Here is a 19,140-nt window from a genome sequence, read left to right on the forward strand (position 1 = left end):
GTGTTCTTTTGGCAAACCTCTAATCTTTAAATTGTTTCAACTTATCCTATGTTCAGGGCAGTATTTTGTTCATATAGAGATCGTGTTTTCTTTTAATGATATTTATGCTTCTTTGATTCCAGCTGTTGTTTCTTTGATGATGCTTCCCACCATTTCTATTCTGATTATTTCTGCTGTATAGACTATAAATTCTGCTTTCAAATTCCTATTTCTCTCTTTAATGATTCAGGCACCTTCTGTGGTTTCATGCTCTCTTGAGAATCCTTGCCCTAACATCAACATTATAGAACGACCAATTCTGATGAACGTGATTCTTTTCAACAATGAGATGACTGATGCCAGTTCCAATGATCTTGTGAGGAAGAGAGCCATGTACAACCAGAGAGAGGACTGTGGGAACTGAATGTGGATCACAACATGACATTTTCACTCTTTTTGTTGTTGTTTGCTTGCTTTTTGTTTTCTTACTCATTTATTTTCCTTATTTGTTCTGTTTTTTCTTGTGCAACAAGAGAATTGTATAAATATATTTACACATATTCGATTTAACATATATTTTAATATGTACAACATATTGTATTGCTTGCCATCTAGGAGAGAGAGCGGGGGGAAGAAGAGGAAAAATCTGAAATACAAGGCTATGCAAGGGTCAATGTTGAAAAATTATCCATGCATATGTTTTGAAAATAAAAAAAGCTTTTGAAAAATTAAATTAAAAAAGAGAATCCTTATCTTGCCAGATATTGGTTTGTTTTCCTTTGCCTTAACAATATTTCTTTATAAATGTTTGAACTCAGATGATCTGGAGACCATAATCTCTGTTGGTTTATCAAGAGATAAAGTGCTCAAAGTTTTTTAACTGAGTTTTCCTATAATATTTTTGAGAATTTCATTTTTCCCCCAAATTTCCTTTTGCTCACTTTTTGACTCTTTCCCCTTTGATACCTGTTTTGACAGGAGTTGGATCTCAAATCTGTCTTAGTCTCTTTACTACATTGTCCAATTAATGTTTCCCTGACCATAGTCTTTGCCCCAAGGTGTGGGGTAAGAGTGGAAGGAAAGGGAATAAAAGTAGCTCCAGCTGGATGCCATTCCCATATTATTCTCTTTATTCTTCTGCCCCTTGACTAAATGTGGATCACATTTTCGTCTTCTTTATTATTTGCTTGCTTTTTTCTTTTCTAATTTTTTCCTTTTTAATGTGATTTTTCTTGTACAGCATGATAAACATGGAAATGTTTAGAAGAATTGAACATATTTAACCTATATTGGATTGCTTGCCATCTAGGGGAGAGGGAAGATGGGGAGGGAGAGAAAAAAATTGAAACACAAGGTTTTGCAGGGTGAATATTGAAAACTGTCTTTGTATATATTTTGAAAAAGAAAAAGCTATTGCTTAAAAAAAACTTCTACCCCTTATTGTTGTTAAGTTTTATGTATTTCTTCTTTTTGGGGGTATTATGTATTTTTATTTTTCTTAAGTACTGATTAAAGATACAACTGGAGTGCTTTCTAAAAGGGTTTTTTTGTTGTTTATTTTTGAAGAAAGGGTTCCTTTACTGTGCTATTTGTTTTTCTTGACAGGTATAAACAAGCACATGCAAGCATTGTAAACAAGTCAACAACAGAATAACTAGGTTAAGAGCAAAACAAAACAAAACAAAAACAAAACCTTGCTCTCATTCAAAGCCCTTTTTATGCTCCTTTTATTATCCTGCACAACTTATTCCATCTTTGAGGCAGAAATATGGCAAAAAAATAGTTTTCTGTATCACTAGATTGCTCTGTCTTTTAAAAGGTACAGTATTTATATCCCTCATCTCCACTCGCTATTTAGCATGTTAACAGGGAACACTGTACACTACTGATATTGCCCTTCTTTTCTTCTTGGTCTCCAATTTCACCGAAAAGAATGGACATGACAGTGTTTAGGAAACATGCTGTTACTACTCATGCAAAGTTTCAGGTACTCTTTTTCTTCAGATTGTACATTCTTGCACTGTTGCCGTGATGCCTACCTCTAGCAGTTTATCCTACAATCCTTCCTTAACTCTTTGACATATGACTCTTTTTGTCTTTCTTTCATTCATTGGTTTAGACTCTATATCCTCCTTTTCCACAATAGTCATTCTTGCATTTTCTTCTGTTTTCTTCATTGGTTTAGACTCTGTATCCACAGTAAATTGTTAATATATGTATGTGTGTCTTCTGTTATCTCACATGAGTGATATTTATCTGATGCCTATTCCACCACCTCTTTTTCTATATTATATAATCTTCTTATCACACACTTTACTTCTGTGAAATACTAAGTTCTACTTCCTTCTTCCTTTCCACTCCATTGTATTCCTTTTGCTGTCTTTTCCCTTTACTTTTTTATAACCTTCAGAATAGAACTAATCTACCCCAGGGTCCTCCATTTTTTTTTCATTCACTTCCCTTAATCATCTTTGAAGATATTAACTTTCTGAAGACCTGTCTCTTAGTATTAGAATGTTAGCACATCATCATCATCATACAGCCTCTTCTAATTGCTTAAAAATACCTTTCTAGGTTTCTTTGAACTCTTGCGTTCATTTTTCAAAATGCTACTCAGCTCTGGTCTATTTATTAGAAGTTTTTGAAAGTCCTATATTCCAAAAAAAAAAAAAAAAAAAAAAAAAGGTTCACTTTAGGATTCTATTAAATTTTGTATGGTAAATAGTTCTTGATTGCAAACTTTTTTTCTTTAATCTGTGGAACTCCTGTATTCCAAGCTCTCTTGTAGAAGCTACCAGGTCTTATGTGATCCTAAATGGTTCCTTGGCACTTGAGTTGCTTCTTTCTGGGCATGCGCAGTATTTTTTCTCTTATATGGGAGCTCTGGTTTTTGGACGTTATTCTTTAAACTTTCCTTTTTATGGCTTCTTTTATGAGTTGATGGTTATGTTCTTTCTACCTACACTCTAAACTCTGCTTCCTGATTCTAATAGATCTGGGTTATCTTTATGAATTATTGAAGTATAGTTTTCAGAATTCTTTTTAGTATTGTTTTCAGGAAGTCTAGTGATTCCTAAATTATATTCCTTTGATTTGTTTTGAGGTTAGTTATTTATAGCAAATGTTTTATATTTTTCATTTTACTCTAATATTTCTTGTCTCATGGGATCATTAATTTATAGTTTATTCTAATTTTTATGATCTCATTTGATATTCTTCCAATTTTTATCTCTACATTTTTATCTTGTGCTTCATTTTTTTCAATATTCCTATAATCCTTGTAGAAAATGCATTTCCCTCCCCCTTTTAGTTTCTCCTTGAAATTATGGAGTGTAGAGTTAAGATCTCCTAAACTGGATTTGAGGGCAACTCTATATCTACAGCCATTTTTTAATACAGATTAAAATTATCTTTGGTTTCCTCGTCACTGCAACCTTAGTTCTTGAATTGGAATTTTGTGCCAAGATTAGGCTTAACTTCTTCCTTATTTTTAGATGAGATGGTCCTCTTGACTTGGTTTTGCCCTTGGTACTCTGCAATACTTCTTGACTTTCAGGACTTAATTCCCCTTGGATCTTTGAGATTCTGAGTATTGCTTTTTGGGGATCTTTTAAGGGCTTCTTAGTTCAAAATGCTTAACACCTTTCTGTGCCTGAGCTATCACAAACCACTTTAACTTTCTGGTTGTTGTCATGCCTCCATAGGTCATTACTGTTCCCTAAACATCCTGGAACACTCTCAGGAATCCTTCTACTCTTGGTACCTTTCAAATGAGAATCTTACAGGATGTCTATGTTTCTGGCCCTTCACTGGTTGAGTTGAAAATCATAGACTTCTTGGAGACACTTACAGTGTCTCTTGTACAGTTTGGGGGTAGAAGTCACTGATAGTTTATAATTGGTGTTCTTGATTATTATTCTGTCTGTTGTGAATTTCAGATTTGTACTGTGTTGGGGGACTTGGGAAGCCCGCCTTCCTAGAGAGAGCTATTGTTTCTTAAATTCTCCTATTGATTTATTCTTATGGCTATTTTTGATGCTTTACCCCCTTTGTCTCACTACTATCCTCATTCTATTAATCCTCACCCTTATAGACAAGTTAATAGAGGGATGAAATACTGGAAATAGTTTATAGATAGTTTATTTTATCCTCCTGATCTTTAGTTTCCCTACTTATATAATGAGCATGAGGTATCAGGGCTGTTCTCTCGAAGGGAGCTGTGAGCTTCTAATGAGGTCATGTAAACAAAGTGCTTTTTTGATGGAGAGTAAGAAAGTGGAATAAGATAGACTTATCTTCCCAAGTTAAAATCTGGCATCAGACACTAACTATATGACCCTGGGCAAGTCACTTAACTCTATTTATTTCAGTTTCCTCATCAGTAAAATGAATTAGAGAAGAGAATAGCAATAGTATCTGGACCAAGAAAGCCCATTAGGAGTTAGATATGATTGAAAAGTGACTGAAGTGAAGACAAAGTGCTTTAGAGGCAGAGGACCTGGGTTACTATCCTGGCTGTCACCTTCAACACATTTGTGAACTGATGGGGTGAGACTAGGTGGCTTCTAACTTTGAATATATGATCTCATGATTTGTGAACTTTGGGTATCCCCAAAGAGGGGAGATCTGTGTAAATGTGAATTCATATTTTTGTTCATACAGGGAAACTGAAACTCCTGAAAGTGAAATGACTTGTGCAGAGTCACACAGTAAGTTTTGGAGCTGGGACTGGAACCCAAGTTTTCTGTCTTACCAGTATTTTTAGGACACTATACCATTCTTGTCTTACAAATGACTGTATAGACAGATGTAGAACTTGGGTGAGGGATCAGGGTTAGCAATACAGGGTTAAATAGTCAGCAAAGAAAGCCCAGTGAAAACTGAGGCCAGGATCAGTTCAGTCAAGAAAGGACTAGTGAGAAAGCTGTTGGGCAGCCTTCTAGACCTGAGGCATCACCCACAGCTTTAGAGCCTGGGAGAAGACAAGGAACCATCCAAAGGAAGAGCCGACAGTATATATTTTAAATAGACTGCTATAAAGAACAGCAAATGAAAGCATGCCAGCAATAGAAATAGGAATTAAAGTGGGGAAGATGTACATTACTTAGGTCACTTAGATTTAGTGCTTTAAAGGCCCGTCTAACAACCCTTTAAGAAAGGCAGTTATTTCCATTTTACAAATAAGGGAACAGGTTTAAAGCGGGGACACTGTCCAATCCCACAACTACTATCATGGACAAAGCTTGAACTGATATGTTCTGCCTGTGGGATAGCATGTGTTCTTTACTGAACTATTCTGACTTTACCAATTGAGGATCTATTGGTATTCCTAAAAAACTGGGTATGTCTGTTAATGCAGAGTGTAGGTTTTTGCAGTTAGGCCTTTTACTTGGTACTGACTGGGCTAACTGCTGTGAAGAAAGAAGATAGTGAAAATGTGGTCACGGGCAAAAGTTTTGCTTGCTGTTACATATGCCTCTGAACTAATTAATCCATAAAAGGAATATTTTATTACAAAGAAATAAATGAGGAAATATGCAGCTGACAGCTCTCCTACCTGAGTTGATTCATTCTTATGGCATGCTTTTGCTATCTTCCAAAACTTGAACAAGTACAGTTGTATCCATCCCATAAGTGATGATCCCGATTGAGGCACTAGGCAGTGTACAAATAAGGTGCTAGTCGCCTCCATACTCAGAAATCGCAGTCTCACACTCAAAGACATGTCCACAAATAAATAGAATATCCATTAGAATAAGTGTTCTTCCTGTTGCCTCTACTTCAGCATCATCCCTGTTTCCTCCGGAAAGAAACTTTGAACTTCACCTCTAGATACTCCCCCAGGTTCTAAGAGGTGAACTTCTGCCATACAGTGGCCACAACCAAGCTGACAGCTCAGTTCCCTGCCTTCAGCTCCAAACTATCTACCTTATGCATACCTTCTCCTTCTCCCCCCTTGGAATGGAAGCTGCTAGAGTCTGGGACAAGGTGGTGCTTGAGGGTGTTTGTCTTCCCAGCACTTAGCCCAGTTCCTGGAATTTGCTGAGCACTTCACCACAAGTTCTGAATAACTGTAGGAGAGCTACAGTGTGGTAGGAGTTAAGGTGAAGAAGCCATCATTATTTGCAGGAGTAGTTAAAGAAGGCTCCATGGAAAAGATAGCATTAGAGCTAACCTCATGGGACACAGAGGATCTTCAGAGATATGGTAGACCTAGGGTTGTATGCTTGAGAAAACAAGGGGCTCTTCTAGGAGGATATATCTGTAGTGTCGTGTTAGCCATATTTTGAGGAATAAATATGTATTTCATTTTATTTCTTGAAGTCAGGGGACAGAATTCTAGAATGTAAGAGCAGAAAGGGAAAATGATTTGTCTACAGTTTTATGGGGAATTAATAGTAGAGCAAGCCAAGTCAGAGAGCATTTATTAAATGCCTGTTGTGTTCCAGGTATTAGACTAAGCCCTGGGATACAGAAAAAGGCAGAAAAGCCTCAGTGCCCTCAGACAGCAAGCAAACATCCTGTTGTTGGGTTGAATGGGGCAGTTTCAGAGAAAAGGCACTGAGCATGTGACCCTCTAGCTGAGATTTGAAGGAAGCCGGGAGGCCAAGATGTTATGAGAAGCCAAGTGTCCTGAGTCTGGCTCTTGTTAGCTGCTACAACATGGTCCAGGAAATTGGGACCTGTTTGAGGTCATTTTTAAGGAAAGTCAATGCAATTTAGCAACCCTGGACTGAGAGGAGAGGCGCAAGATCTGGGCTCCTTCCCTCTTTGTCATTCACCATGGGGCTGGGAGCAAATATCCTTCCCCACTCATGTCTCTAATGAGGGCTGAATCTGCGATCTCTGAGGACCCTCTGAATTTCTGACATTTTCTGATCTATTTAGAGGAATTCAGGCCCAAGTCTGGAGCTGGAAGGGATATTAAATAGTCGATTACATTCCCAACATATTATAGATGCGAATAGTGGGCCCTGAAAGATTAAATGGTTTTACGAAAGTCATAGCTAGTAAGTTAGCAGAGTCTGGATTTGAACTTCTGACTGGGATTCTGCCACACTATTAACAAGACCAGATGAGAGAATGTTCCAGGTATTGATGCTCTTCGACCTTCAGTGTTCATGGTTCTTAGGCTTCGTCTTAATTGGATAATGCTATGGACATCTCCAGTGAAAGGAATGTAATTACTTAAGCAAGAGAATTCTCAGTGTAAATCTCACTGGCTTTCTCTTTTCTGATGGGATCCAAGCGAGTCTTCCTTTTTTCTTACCCAGATTTGAAGATAAATAGCATTGAGTTTTCATTAACTGGGACTCTGAGATTTTAAGCTTTGTAACAGTCTGCCCCAGAGAATTGTCGTTAGTGAAATTCTTCCTTTTGGAAGGGAAGCTCTGTAGCTGATACTGAATGGTTTTTTCCTAAGCCCTGGCGAGTCCTGGATTCCTACTTCAGGAGAGCCAGTATTCAGATTGGTGAAAGTACTTTTTCTGTGACAGTTTAAAAAAAAGAAGTCTTTTAGAGATGGGAGGGAGTGCAACTTGGAGGGAGGGGGGGACTTCCTGCCCAAGAAGGGAGGAAAACTTAAGGCTTGGCTTCTTTTGGAAGGAAAGGAAGAAAGAAGCATGAATAATTGGACAGTGGTATCCTTGCCCTGTTGGTTATGATAGGGAAGGGCTCGGTGGGAGTGCAAGCAGCTTGAGGAATCAAGGGGGGGGGGGGGGGGGCCGCCGCCTTAAGCCTGGGGCTGGCAGCTGTCCATGGTGCTGAGCCGTGTTCTGCTGCCCTGCCTGTCCCAGCAGCAGCTTGTCCTTGGCCCAGGAGGGCTACTGGAGCTGCAGCCAAGGGATCCAGGCCAGAGATTACTCTCCTTTCCTTCCCCTTGCCTCAGCACAGCAACAGAATGGACTGAGGGCGGAGATTAGGGGAGGCAGCAGTGGTTGGCAGCAGCAGCTGAGAGAGCCTCGGGTAGTCATCTGGCAGCCCCCAAACCCGAACCAGCCCCAGTCCAGGAGCCCCTCCCCGGTGAGTTCCAGCAAGGATGGGCAGACATTCGGAGGGGAGGGGAGACAGGGGGGTGTTCCTTGGTTCCCCCCACCCATCTCTTTTCTAGTTCTTTAAGGTTGGGATAGTGAAGATGGGGGGGAAAGATGAAGGAAGATACTCCCAGGGCAGAGTTGTAGACTGGTGAGGGTCAGTGGGGAGAAATGGGGAGGAGGGCTTCAGGGCATCTTGAGACAGGTTCAGTCCTTGGGCTATCATCATAGGGGTACCCTCTACCACCTTAGTGCAAAGAATTGGTCCCAGAATAGCTCCCTTCACTGCCTGATTGTCACTCTGGACAGTGGCCATCTTTTAGAAGCCAAATGGCTCAGAAATATTAGAGAGGCTTCAAGGCAGACACACTTTCCCCACCCATTTCTCAAGTCTTAGGTAAGGCATTTGAATTGCAGGATATGTGATGGGGTAGAGGGGGCAGCACTTTGGTTCCCACGGCTAGACCTGGGAACTGGACACTGTGAAGTGAACACAGAGGGGCTTTTGTGCAGGAATTAGCTGTGCACTGCAAGCGTGTGTGTGACCGTGTGTGTTTGTGTCTGTGTGTCTGTGTTTTCCCAGCACGCAAAGGTGATTTTAAAACTCTGAGTGGTATCTGCCGTAGGAAAAGAGATTCTCGAGCCGGGCTTCCAGCCTCTGAGTAAGCAGTTCTGGGTCACACTGGGAAGCTGCACAACCAGAGAAGCCCTGACCCCCCCAAATCCCCCCAAAGCTGCCCCCTCCTATCTCGGAGCATCCGGCCAGGGGGGAGATGTGTTTAAACTTCATGGGTCATCTCTGCCTCCGAACCCACCAGAGTACGGTCCCCATCTCCATCACCTGGCAAGGTCAGACTCACAGACAGGATCTCAGAATGCTGTTGTTTGTACTCTGCTGGTCAGACAGTGGGTTGAATGGGTTGGGGCGAATGTAGAAAAGTTAAGGAAAGAGGGATCCTCTATGCAGGAGGGGCAAAAAGGTGTAAAACTGAGGTGTGTACCAGGGTGAGAGACACATTGCTTTCAACTAGCTAAATGTGAATGAATCCTCACCCTAAAGGTCCTAAGGACTGGAACTTCTGTGTCATCTTGTGTATGAAATGCAACGTGAGTTCAGTGGCAATGATTCTGACAGAGAACATCATCTTATTTTCTTGAATGATTCCAAAATTCTGAATGATAGAAATGAAATTGAAAAGATTTCTAAGATATACACTGGTTCTGAGATTAGTGGGAATTGCTTAGTGTTGCAGTGCTGGAAGAGATAAAGGCCAAGATTCTATTAAAATAACTCATGTAAAGCCAACTCCTTAGGAGGTCTGTCCTGTTTATATGCTCCAGTTTGCAGAAGAAAGTACCGGGGGAAAAGAAAAGGAGACAACACGGGCCCTTCCTAAACTTTCAAATGAAGGTGGGAAACAAATCATCTTCCAGATTGAGCTTTGTGGCCAACTTTTGACTCATTTAGCCATTTATTTTTTCAGTCAGAAATAATGGGGCTTGGTGGCATCTTGTACTGTTTAACAGTCCAGTGAGCTTCAGTGGGAAAGGGTGGTCTGCATTGATACTTGTCTGTTTTCTTGAATCTAACGTATCGGAAACTTGCATGCCAATTTGTTCAAATGATTCATTTTTTAAAGATCAGGGGTCAAAAGAATAAATTCTGTTCTTAATGTTATTAAGCTTCGCAGTTTAATACTGTTATGTGAGAGGGGTCTCTTGTGTTTCCTACTTTGTTCATTTCTAGAATCATCAATAATTAAAACATCTTGTATAATTGAATGATGTTTCTTGGGTTATTTTCTTGATTTTCGAACCTTGGTTGCATTTAGGCACACTGAAATTTTGCTTTTAGGAATCTTAGGACATAAGACGTAGGTCCCTTCCAATTCTGATATTCTTAGAACATAGAATGGAGAATGTCTGGTTTGCAAAACATAGACCTATAGAATGTTAGCCCTGAAAGAGGCCCTTAGAACCTTCAACCTTAAAGGTAAACTTAATATATTGATAAAATATCTGTGTTATAACAGGTCTTAAAAATTATAGCTCATAGAATGTTATATCTGGAAAGGAACCTGAGGAGCTTATCCATGGCTTAAGTTACTTAAAACCTCCTTAATAATTAAGTTGGGTTCAAATTCACTTCTAAAGCTGAAGAAAATGATACCATTTGGATCCTAACTCTGTAGTATAGTATTAGGTATTAGTTCTTTTTGTTGTATCTTTTGTTAATGCTGGTTTTTTTTTTTTAACATTTATTGATATCACCTTCATTTTCAAATATATCGTATATATTCTTCCCTTTTCCACTTAAAGAAACAAGATAAGAGGAAAATAATCAGTTCAGCAAAACTTACCAAGATGTCAATTAAGTCTTCATGGAATGGAAAGAGAAACATGTTCACATTTCTTTTTTTGGTGAGGCAGTTGGGGTTAAGTGACTTGCCCACTGGCTGAGGCTGGATTTGAACTCAGGTCCTCCTGAGAGCCAGTGCCCTATCTACTGTGCCATCTAATTGCTCCCGTATCTCTTCTTTAGGGCCAAGTTTGGTTATTATAATTCCACATCATTTCGGTTTGTGGCTTTGTTGTTTCTATTTCTTTTTTTGTAGTGTTTGTGGGTGGTTTTTTTCATTCTACAAAGTTCAGGTTGTATCAGTTTGCATCAATCTTCTTATGTTTCGTGGACTTCTTTCTACTCATCATTTTATGTGGCACAGTAAAATCACATTATATTCCTGTGCCCCAGTTTATTATGTTGTCAATAGGGAATGAGTGCAGCTCTCTTTCACGCTAGTTTAACCACATACACACTCACACCTCTATGTATATGCAGACAGGTGGACAGGTACATAGTGTGTTTGTGTACAAGTATAGATCTTTGATACATGGAAATGTCTTTATTTTTATTTTTAATTTAATTTTTTTGTGAGGCAATTGAGATTAAATGACTTGTCAAAGATCACTCAGTTAGGAAGTGTTAAAGGTCTGAGGCTAGATTTAAACTCAGGTCCTCCTGACTCTCAGGCCAGCGCTTTATCCAGCTGCCTCTCTTTGTGTCTTTTACAATTGAAGTTGGACACAATGCTCTATTTGTGATAAATGCTTAAGAAATGCTTGTAGAAACTGGCACCATGGTACAGCTTTCACAGAAATGAAGATGAGAGCCCAAACCAGTGATGGGACGCTTGGTGGAAGATTTCAGTTGGAAATAGGTTTTTTAAAAGCAGATGTGACATCCAGATTAGGATATAAATTACAGAAGCAATGTACTATTGTGAAAAGAACTAACTCTGAGCCAGGATGCTGCAGATATGACCCCAGTATTTATCAGGTGATTTAACCTCCCAGTCTCTTTATCTATCACCTAGAGATAATTCAGTTTACATTGTCTGCTTCACAGAGTTTTATTGGTGAAAGTGTTTGGTGAAGGAATGAGAAGAATTGGAATAGGGGTTGAGCCTGTGATTAGCATAGGGTCCTCCTCATTGCTGATAAGAATAAGTAGATGTGTTCTTTGTTGTCCTTGGCCTTTTCTAGAGTGTGGGAACCCAGCTTTATGGATTGAGGCTGATTATAGAGAATAATAAGAAATAAGTCATTTTAAACCCATGGTATAGATTTTGGGCTTATTGTTTTTTAATTCAATTTTATTCTTCCTCAATGGGGAAAAAATCCATTTTCTTTTCACTTTTCTCTATCTCCTCCTCCTCCCCATTAAACAAACTTGTAGTCAATATAGTCAACAAAACTATTTTTCACATTAGTCAAAAACAACAACTATGTCTCAGTCTGCACAGTAGTGTATTTTATTTTGTGTCTTCTGGAAGTGAGTTTGGTTAGTGATTTGATAAGAGTTCTTAGGTCTTTCAAAGTTATTCATCTTCCAAATGTTATTGTATGAATTGTTCTCCTGGTTCTGCTCTCTTCACTCTGTATCAGTTCATACAGTTTCTTATTTTTTCTGAAATCATCCTCTTCTTCATCTCTTACACCCTAGTGGTCTAACAATATTCTCATACCACATCTTGTTCAGTCATTCCTCAGGTGATTAGAGTCCAGTTCTTTGCCACTACAAAAAGAGATGCTCTAAATAGTTTTGTGTATATGGCCCCTTTTCTTCTTTCTTTAATATCCTTTGGCTATAGGTTTAGTAGTGGTATTGATTGAAGTAATGCAGAGTTTAGTGACCATTTGGGTGTAGTTGTAAATTGCTTTCCAGAAACCATTTCAATTCAAGCAAGAGCTTTGCCAGTAGTACATTAATGTATCTTTTTCTGCAGTGCGCATTTTCTTTTTTTTCTATCAATTTAGCTTGGTTATAATTTAATTTGCATTCCAATAATCTTAGTAACTTGGAGTATTTTTTGTATAGCTTTTGATAGCGTGAATTTCTTCCTCTGAAAAATTTCCTCTTCATATCCTTTGACCATTTTATCAATTGGGTAATAGCTCTCATAAATTAACATCATTATTCTTTTTATATCTTGGATAAAATGAGACCCTTTTCAGAGAAAACTGCAACAAAAACTTTATTTTATATCTGCAAGGCAACTGGGATTACTTGGGTCTTGTCTTAGGGACTTGCTTAGGGTCACACAGCTAGGATGTTATGTGTCTGGGGGCAGATTTGAATTCAGGTCCTCCTGACTCCAGGGTCAGCACTCTATTCACTGCACCATCAAGTTGTGTCTAACAAAGATTTTCCCCCCTATCCACTTGCATATTAGCTGTGCTGCTTTTGTTTGTCCACAAATTTTTAAGTTGTATATAATTAATCTCTTCTTACTTCCTGCCCTTTTTTCTCTTCCTCACCCAAAGTCTAGGTGCAAGTTCTTACCTTTTATTTCCTTTTAAATCCTCTTCAAGGTCTCTCCTCCATGATTAGAGTTTGACTACGCCCTGCTGAGCCTTCCTCTGGCTCCCCTTCTCTCCTTCCCCTTGTTTTTGTGTGTGTAGGAGGGGATTCTTCTTGCCTTTGACCTTTGCAGATGAGTTCAGGGGTCTCCTATATTCCTCCCACCCTTTCCTTGTTGTTTTTTATATTTTCTGCTTGCATATTCCAGTTTGGGAGATAATTTCTCCTATCCTTTTTTCAACCTCTTTCTCCCTCCAATTCCTCTCTTTTTTTAAGCTCAACAAAACATAACAAAACAGGCATGCAGAGGGCATAGTGGGTAAGATTGCCAGACTTGGAGTCAGGGACATCTGAGCTCAAATGGGGTCACCTGAAGTGATAGGACAACAGCACGCCACAGCTATCATCTTTTACTTCTTTATGGTAAGGTTTGGATTTTGTGGATTTTTTGAAGTTTTTGCTTCATCTTTTCTGTGTTTATTCTTATACCACTATGTTTGTATTTCAAAGGCTCATCTCTTCCCTTCTTTAAAAATCTTCCCTTGACGTGAACACCCCACTAGCTGTCATCCTGTGGATGACGTTCCTGTCTTTCTTGACAAACCTCCCCAAGATAGCCCTCCTCTCTGAGGTCCTTGGGTCTCTCCTTTGCTCTCCTTTAATCCCCTCTATCATCTTGGCTTCTGATTTTATCATTCAGCCGAAACCATTTTCACCAAAGCTCCCACGCTCTCTTAATTGCCAAATCTAATGGACTTAGTCCTCATACTTTTGTGCAGCCCAAGCCACTGTTGATCAGCTTCTGCTCTTGCATACTTTCCTCTTTATGTTTTTTTAAATTCTCCTCCCTCTCTGACCACATTTTTACGGTCTCCTTTGCTGGATTCTCCCCCGATCATGCCCTCTAACCTCAGATGTCCCTCAGAGGGGTTAAGCCTGTGGCCTCTTCTCTCTCTGCTTCACTCTGACCTCATCAGTATCCCTATATTCATCTCTATGCAGATGAGTCTCAAATCTGTTTATTCAACCCAAGACTTTCTCCTATATCACCAACTTCAGGATGTCTTGAACTAAATATCCTGTAGATATATTTTTTAAAATAAATTTTGTTAATATACAGTTTTTACATCAACAAAATTTCTTTTTACACCTCTCCCTATCAGAGAACCATTTCATATAACAAATACTTTTTTAAGAAAAAAAAGAAAGAAAAATAGCAAAACTGATCAAAACACTGGGAAAAATGAGAATATATATGTGTTCTATACCCAGGTACCCCTACCTCTGAAAAGGAGGATGGAGATTGGCAACTGAAAGAATGAATGGATGAGCATTTATTAAATGTTTACTAAGGCGAACACTACAATAAACCCTAAGTGTATATAACAGCAATGATTATAATTATAATAATAATAGTTTTCATTTTTATAGCATTTTAAGATTTTCCAAGTGTCTTACAAATATTATCTCATTTAGTCCTCTCAGTAACCTGAGAAGTAGGAGCTGTTATTATCCCCATTTCACAGATGAAAAGACTGAGACTAACAGAGGTTAAGTGACTTGACCAGTCACACAGCTAATAGGTGCCCAAGACTAGATTTGAACTTTGATCTTTTTGATTCAAAGTCCACCATTCTGTTCGGTGTGCCACCTTTCTACCTCTGAAAATAGAAAAAAACTAATAGTGCCTCTTGTCAAGGAAGAAGCAATCCGTGAAAGAAGGTTAAGCTGCAGGCTGGATGGAAAACCCTGGCGGTCCTTGGAGTGAAGTGATTGGCAGATGCCCTATATGTCAACTGGCAGTGCCATAGATGTTTAGGACTCAACACAGGGCTAATCCTCAGGCTGATGTTGGGCCTAAGGAGCCAGAGGCAGGGCAGGTGGAGATCCCTGGCCTTCTGTCTCAGGGGCAGCGGGCTCTTAGCAGTCTGGCTGGAAGCTGGTGGGTAGGGCTTGGCTTGAGAGAAGAGCACGGGGAAAGATGAGTGGAGAGAGTGTCTGCAGCACTAGTGGGAGGGCAGCACCCTCCCAGGAGAGTTGGCCCTTTGCCTGTTCCTAGATGGTCTGGGGCTAGGAGCAGGCACAAGAGCAAGCCTTGATTAAGCCGACATGTCGGGCACTGTGCCGATACAGTTTGTGGTTGTTCAGGAGTTTCAGTCACGTGTCTCTCTGTAACCCCATTGGGGGTTTTCTTGGCACAGATCCTCTTGGTTTACCATTTCCTTTTCTAGTTCATTTTACAGATAAGGAAACTGAGGCACACAGGGTGACGGGACTTGCCCAGGTTCATGCAGAAGGTATCTGAGGCAAGATTTGAACTCAGGAAGATGAGTCCTTCTATAATTGCACCCCGCACTTTGTGCACTATGACAGCCCCCCAAAGCTCCTCTAACATAAGGGGTCTCCACTCATCTTGGTTCCGATCTGTAGGCCCAAGAGAACTTTGGACAGGTCCAGAGCCCCACCTCTGCAGTCCCTGTTCCTGTTGTTCCCTTTCCCGTGGAGCTCCTGGACACTCATTTTAATGTGTTAGGGTTTTTTCAAGGCTTGAGGTTGGTCTTTCTGGCTGATAGTTTTCGATTCCTATCTTCCATTTCTAAGCCACAATCCCTGCCTTCCTCTAGTCCCTCCTGCATCCCTCCCATTCTCCCCAGTTTCCCAGTAGTCCCTAAAACCACATCCACTAGCTATTCAGGTCCATTCCCCAAGACACAGGACGGTGTCCATCTGGCCCTGCGTCTTCTGCGCTCCCTGTTCCCATTTCCAGTTCTGTTGCCAACACTTTTCTCTGGCTTATGTGATAACCGGCTACAGCCCCGACAGCTTAGATGGCAACATGTGTTCATTCTTGTTTCCCCAGTCCTCTAGCCACCCCAGCAGAAGATGCCTGAAGTTCTTTTCTTCCAGCAGTGTACAGGTCACGCAGGACCTCCTGCCCTCCAATGTGTCTCTGGGAGGAGAATCCATGCTGTGACATGGAATTTTGCAGGAAAAGGCCTGGCTCCTTCCTCAGCTGAGCCCCCTCCCCCACAGAGCCCCTCCTCAGACCCCTGAGCTCTGAAGCTCAGAAGGATGGGGATGACTTGTCACTCGTCTTACCCAGGGCCCTGCCAGGTGCACAGGTCTCTGTCAACCCCACGCCTGAGCAGGGGCACCTTTGCGGACCTCAGAGCTTGCCCTCTTTGCCAGGCAGCGAGCACAGATCTGCCCTCTGCACCTTTCCCTTCAGCTGGAGCAGCGGCTCCGACATAGAACACCACCAGGTCACAGGCATTGGAACAGTTCCAAGCAGCTCTCCCCCAAAGTGTCTTTTAAGGGCATCGGGAACAAGATTTCTTTTTCATGCTTGGTTCCTCAGTGCCTGGCACGAAGCTTAGGTTTGCCAAATTGAAACAAATTTTCAGTAGTTAGGACGTTACAGTAGTTAGTCCATGTTTGATTATTCCCATTTCATAAATCAGGCAGCCAAGGCTTAGAGGTGGTATGAACTGACTTTTCGAGGTCACCCAGCTATTGAGGAGTCAGAACCGGGGCTGAGGCTTTGCCATCACTCCCTGGTTCCTCTTAGGGCACCCCCTCTCATAGCAGCCCTCTGGAGAGTTGAGCCCAACGTGGTCCAGGCTACCTGGTACTACCAAAAATCTACGTTGCTGTCTTTAACACAAAGATGGGTCCTTGGTTTTTTTACACGTACCCTCCTTTTCTAAAATCTGCAGCCAGGGTGGAAACTTTTCTTATCCAAAAAAGAGGAGGTAAGCAGAGTGATCTGTGACATTGCTTACACCCAGGATCACTCACTCTCCTTCACACCCATGGCTCCCTCCTCTCCTTCCCAAGGATGGCAGTCTGCCTCATTCTTAGTTCTCCGGCTCATTGGATGTTACTCTGTTCTGTTGTGATGCTCCTTAGTGCTCCTCTCGATGGTCACTTAGTCAATGCAGATGTTTATTACACGCCTCCCAACTCTAGGCTGAGCTCCTTTACCTGTCTGTGTGACCTGGGTCCCATTGACAATCTGGGAAAACTCCAGACCCCTTCTCAGAAACTTATGTAACACCAGATACATAAAAGTAATTGTAGGATTGCAAAGGAAACTATATTGAACTACTTTTTAAATTGTTTAATCAAAATATTTTTGAGGGTTCACATAACCCTAATGCACTGTTGGTAAAATTGTGAACTAGTTCACCATTTTGGAGAACAATTTGGAATTGTGGACAGAGGACTCTAAAATTGTGTATACTCTTAGACCCAGCGATCCCGCTGCTAGGCGTCTACCCCAGAGAGATCAAAGAAAAAGACCTACATATACAAAAATACATACATAGCAAAGAATTGGAGGTCAAGGAGATGCCTGTCAACCGGGGAATGGCTGAACCAGGAGGAACCTATGATTGTGATGGAATACTATAAGAAATGATGAGCAGGATCACTTTAGAAAAACCTGGGAAGGCTTATAGGAACTGATGCTGAGGGAAGTGAGCAGAACCAGGAGAACAGTGTACATCATAATAGGAATCAGTGTAACAATGATCAAGTGTGATTAACTTTGCTACTTTGATCAAGACAGTTCTAAAGGACTCGGGATGAAAAATGCTATCTACCTTCAAAGAGCACAATGAATGCACGCTTGAGTGCAGTTTGAAGTTATTTTTTCTAACTTTATTTTTCACGAGTGTATGTGTGTGATAATTGATATCATATTGCTTGCCTTCTCAAAGGGGTAGGGGAGAAGCAAGGGGGAAATTTGGAACTCAAAAGAATTTTAAATAAATGTGAAAACATTTTTGACATGTAACTGGTAAATATATATATGATATATATGACATATTTTAATTATATATGTGTGTGTGTGTGTGTATATATATATATATATTTTTTTTTCCTGAGGCAATGGGGGTTAAGTGACTTGCCCAGAGTCACACAGCCAGGAAGTGTTAAGTGTCTGAGACCAGATTTGAACTCAGGTCCTCCTGACTTAAGGGCTGGTCCCTATGCACTGCACCTTGAACTGCCCTTGAACCACCTAGCTGTAACTGGTAAATATTAAACAAAAGTTTAAAAAATATTTTTTAAAAAGTTAAGGTGACTCTAGGGGAAGAATCCCTGGACTAAAGAGAGACCATGTGTTCACAGATAGGGACTGACAGGCCTTCAGAGGAGGGTTCTGACAGGTGGAAGTGTAAGGAAAGGCCCCATCAGGAAGCCGACATTTGAGATGGGTACTGAAGAGGAGGTAGGAGTTCCAAGAGGCAGATGTCTAGAGGAAGACACCAAGCACCAGGCACAGCCCGTCTAAAGGTGCCCAGTGGGTGACGATCTCTAGAGAGAAAAGCCATTAGCTGAGGCTAGCTGAGGGCAGACTGGCAGGGGCAGTCACGTGGCAGCGTTAAGAATCCACTTGAGCAGGGTAAGGGGATTTCTTTAGGAAGATCAGTTTGTAATGTTCGAAAGATGGATGAGAGGGGGAGAGGGTTTGTATGTATAAAACACACATGCGTATATATATGTATGTGATTACACAAACATACATATACACATTTTTTTTTTAATATAAATAGTAATAGTCTAGTTGATAAGGTAGTTGTGGAGAGGATATGGGTGACAGAGATATTTCAGGAGGTGGAAGTGACAAACTTTGGCCACTCATTGGGGGTGGGGGTGTAAGCCTTGCACAACCCTTTGATCACAAGCCTGGGTGCCAGAAGAATGTATGTATCCTCAACAGAAATGTGGGCGAGGAGAAAAGCGCTCTAGTTTGGACATGTCGTATTTAAGATGCTGAGGGGGATTTCTGCTGTTTATGTCAAGCACATGGAAGATTCAGACCCAGAAATCAGAAGAGAGATGAGACTGTGACTCCCAGCAATCAAGCAGGAAGTATAGAGGAGGGGGTTAGGGCAGAGCCCAGGTCCTTCCATGCATGAATGGTGACTCTGCAAAGCAGATGGAAAAGGAATGGTTCCACGGGCAGAAGGAAGACCATGTTAGAGCAGGATGGAAAGGATTCCAAGTCAGCATGGCCAGCAGGACCCAGTGCTGCAAACAGTTGGTTCAGGAAGGCCAGGCACATTGCTTCATTCATGCAGAACTTCCCAAGTTGATCCATTTTCCTCATCTATTGGATTGGTTTTATAACAGAAATATTTCATTGGTTCCACTCCAGTAATCTTTGTTCAGTTGTTTATTTCCTAATAGCTGAATACCCACCTAATTTCTAGGGTTTTTGCTTCACAAAATGTTGCTCTGGATATTTTGGAAAATATG

At 40.8% G+C, this 19,140-nt stretch overlaps 1 protein-coding gene across 7 annotated transcripts in view; it reads left to right on the plus strand.

The window, feature by feature from the left end:
* OSBP2 (oxysterol binding protein 2) overlaps nucleotides 1–19,140 on the plus strand; it is a 232,742-nt gene that overhangs the window by 109,530 nt on the left and 104,072 nt on the right. The window contains exon 2 of one of the 7 annotated variants that reach the window (XM_031948925.1): nucleotides 7,868–8,001. The exons of the other annotated variants lie outside the window; for them this stretch is intronic. The gene's annotated coding sequence lies outside the window, so the exon portion shown is untranslated. The remainder of the gene's footprint in view (nucleotides 1–7,867; nucleotides 8,002–19,140) is intronic. 7 annotated transcript variants of the gene reach the window in all.

The sequence above is a fragment of the Sarcophilus harrisii genome, chromosome 1, assembly GCF_902635505.1.
Source record: "Sarcophilus harrisii chromosome 1, mSarHar1.11, whole genome shotgun sequence".
In the NCBI taxonomy this organism is placed as follows: Eukaryota; Metazoa; Chordata; class Mammalia; order Dasyuromorphia; family Dasyuridae; genus Sarcophilus; species Sarcophilus harrisii.